General features: G+C 36.2%; 1 pseudogene; it reads left to right on the forward strand.

The window, feature by feature from the left end:
* Nucleotides 1–1,262: 1,262 nt before the first annotated feature.
* LOC148501125 (5S ribosomal RNA) lies at nt 1,263–1,381 on the forward strand (annotated as a pseudogene).
* Nucleotides 1,382–3,968: the final 2,587 nt, after the last annotated feature.

The following is a 3,968-nucleotide window of genomic DNA, read 5'->3' on the forward strand; positions in this document are numbered from 1 at the left end:
AAATAGTGATTATAATAAAGATATATTATATTATAATAATGTTTGAGGTGAACAAGCCCCTTGATAGGGCGAAACGCGCGTCCTCTTTACATTGGATACCCGACCGGACTCCAAGAAGCCTTACCCTGGGATCGTATGTATGCCTGTAATTGACCTCCGTGTCATTACAGACAATTTTGCAATGAATTGTATGTAAATCTGTAATTGACCTTCGTGTCATTACAGACATTTTGCATGAGCAAGACTTATATTCTCATTATTATAATGACAATTTTTATTCATTTATCTATTTATAAGGATTAACTCTCCAACTTTACAATTGGTACACACCTTGCTATTCATTTATACTACTAAATGTCGACTGTGTGGATAGATTAACACATTATCGGCAACTGCGGTTATTTCAATCTTTATTCTATCCCATACGGTTTATTTTACTCATCTAATGAGCTATGTGGGGTTAGAAAGATATCCTTATGCATTATCTCAACTATGCTAACCACCACATAAATTGACTATTTTTATGATTGTCAGAATCCATTATTGGTATGTTAATCATCTACTAATAGGATTGGCACATATTGTGCCACTCTTCTATACTAATTAGCTGTCAGCTGTGTGGATAGATTAATATATATTAGCAGCTGCTGTTATTTTTGATCTGTACTCTATCCTACACGGCTTATTGTGCTCAGTGAATGAGCTATGTGGGGCTAAAGACATACTCTGACACGTATTATTTAATTATGTCGACTGTCATATAAATTGCCTACCACCATGATCTTCAGAAGGAATTATCGGTGTGCAAATTGCCTACTAATAGGATTGAATTGAATTACCTATTATATAGATCAGGGGTCTTCAAACTTGGCCCTCCAGCTGCTGTGGAACTACACATCCCAGCATGCACTGCCACCTTTTTGATATAACAGCATGCTAAATCTATGTGCAGTGCATGCTGGGATGTGTAGTTCCACAGCATCTGGAGGGCCAAGTTTGAAGACCCCTGATATAGATTGTCATAGTACATCATTGTCATATAAACAGCATATTAATTAATCTCAGTAATTAGTCAGATAATCATACTTGACTATTTTACGACATATGTATATGTGATCATTTGTATATAACAATTAAAGTACGCTCATACTTTTATTGATACTGTGTATTATTTAACAAAGTGGACTTCTCTGGTGAGGTAGTCCTACATACACTCTTGCATTGTGTATACCTGGGCATTCACGCTCCCCATTTGGGAAATTACCTACAATCATACCACACTGGATTTGCCCAATCTCGTCTGATCTTGGAAGCTATACAGTGATGGGCCTGGTCAGTACCTGGATGGGAGACCACTTGGGAATACCAGGTGCTGTAGGTCACTAATATTGGAGGTGGATTGGGACAGTTTGGTTACACAGCAGAGTGATAATTCAGTATCACTGTAACGACTTACATACACTCAAAGAAGATGATACTCTTTATTATAATCACTATTTCATACATGACCAGGTTACTAGGATTTATCCATCCACACGCATATATGAACGTGTGTGGGGATTCTATTACCCGATATATAATATTTTCACCCCAAGTTGATCATTTTATGATTACAATACTATTTGTCTGTAGGAATATTCACTTACAACATTTGTAATGCAACTTTGATTTAAAGTTATTTTTTATAATGGAAAAAAATGTGTTTGAATATTCACTGTAAATATGTCTAAGCTATCCACCTCTCTTCCATTTATAGCTCATATATATTTGTTTAATTTGTGATATGTGTGGTGTACTTGTTACCATCTTCAATAATCAATAAGTAATAATATCTATAGTGGACATTAGTCGTTAAGAGTGCCCCAGCTACTAACCCTTTCTTTCCTTCTTTATTCTTACCTATGTATTACTGGGCTGTTGGAGCACCACCAACAATAATTATTGATACAGTTGTATCTAGATAATTTATGGTTGGTTTTTGTTAATAATTATCAAGATCATAATTTTTGAGTTCTGTGCGGAATATCACTTTTTCATTTGTACTATGTTGAAAATTAACATGTGTGAATACATGACACGGTACTGGCCTCACTGTTTACATATAATCGGTAAAACTCTGTTATCTTTATTCAAACCCCTTGGTGCAAATGTCTTTAGTTCATGCATCCACTTGAGTTCCTGTTTGTATATTTGTTAATGAAATCCCCCCCTCTCCAGTTTGGTTTTATTTCTTGTATCCCTATTAATGTTAGTGATTTGTGGTCACTATTGTGGAATTCCTTACAATGTTTAGACAAGTTATGATCATCTAGGCCTTTCTTTATGTTGCGTACATGTTCGCTAACACAGGTTTTCAGCGGTCTTATGGTATGACCTACATATTGTTTTTTCAAGCCGCACTTGAGTAGGTAGATCACTCTTTTGCTGCTGCATGAGAGTCTATCTTCATTTCATATGAATTACCTGTGTAATGTGATCTGAATGTGTCCGTTGATTTTGTACTTCGTTTGTTATTGTTGATGCATCCAGGGCAGTTACTGCAATAGAAAAATCCATTTTTTGGTTTTCCATTGTTTATAATGGTTTGTCATTTAGTGGTGGGGGCAATATGGTTATGTACCAGCTTGGATCTAAAGGTCTGGTGCTTTTCTGTATACGGTCTTAGGAAGAGAGGATAAGTGATTTGCCAATATTTCATCCTCTAATAGTATTGGCCAATGTTTTCTGACAATCTTTTGTATGTCTTTATATTGTTTAGAAAAATTGGTTATGAAAAGGACTCTTGTCTTCCTGAATGTTCCCCTTTTCCTTATATTTTAGAAGTGTGTCCCTCTCTAAGTGTTCCACTTCCTTGAATGCTTGTCCTAGTGTGGTGATATTGTAATTTCTCTCAGTGAATTGTACTGTCAATTCTTGTTTAATGAAGTCTTGCTTATTTGAGCAGTTCCTCCTCAGTCTGACGTATTGACGTTTGAGTACTGCTCTCAACCAGTTCGGATGATGCCAGCTGTTGTGTAAGATAAACTGTTGACATCTACTTTCTTTTTGAAAGTTCTTGTTTGTATTGTGTTATCTTCAATATAGATCTCAGGATCCAAGAACTCTATATTGGTTTTACTGAAGGTAGCTGTAAACCTAAGACTGTTATTAGTGTTCAGTTGTTCCAAGAAATCCTTGAGTTGTGACTCATCACCTCTCCAGATGATCAGAATGTCATCTATGTATCTTTTCCAGAGCATGAGATTCATCCCAAGGTCTGGATCACTCCAGATATATTGGTCTTCCCACCAGCTCATGTACAGGTTTGCATACCTTGGGGCGAATTTCATGCCCATGGTGGTACCAGTCCATTGTAAGTAAAATTGGTCCTCAAACCAGACATAGTTATGATCCAATATAAATTGGATGCAATCTAGTGTAAAGTTACGTTGTGTCTCTACTATGCCAAGATCTTTTTCTAGATGGTCATTGATACTCGAGATGCCTTGCTTATGATTTATCACTGAATACAGTGATGTTATATCTGCTGTAACTAACCATAAGTCACTATCCCATGTGATATCCTTTAGATGGTTAAGGGTAGATGTTGTGTCCCTCAGATATGTTAATTGTTTTTGTACGTATGGTTGTAATACCAAATCGAAATATTCTGAAAGTTGCCCGAAATTATCGGTCTTCCTGGGGATGATTCTGCATTTTTGTGAAGCTTTGGTAGGTAATAAAATACCGGTATTATGGGATGGTGTGTCTGTATATATTTAAACTCTTTATCTGATAGGACCCCCAACTGTAGCCCTTTATGAAGTAATTTGTTGAGTTGATCTTGAAATTTAGCCAGCTCTGGTTTAGCACATGCCCCAATAAAATATTTTAGTTTTTACAAGATATGCTTCTGACACATCTCTGTCAATACACAGCATACCTAAGATAGATTACCTACCTCCATATACAGACCACTATTACCTTTG

The sequence above is a fragment of the Taudactylus pleione genome, unplaced genomic scaffold, assembly GCF_031769625.1.
Source record: "Taudactylus pleione unplaced genomic scaffold, aTauple2 ptg000535l, whole genome shotgun sequence".
Taxonomy (NCBI): Eukaryota; Metazoa; Chordata; class Amphibia; order Anura; family Myobatrachidae; genus Taudactylus; species Taudactylus pleione.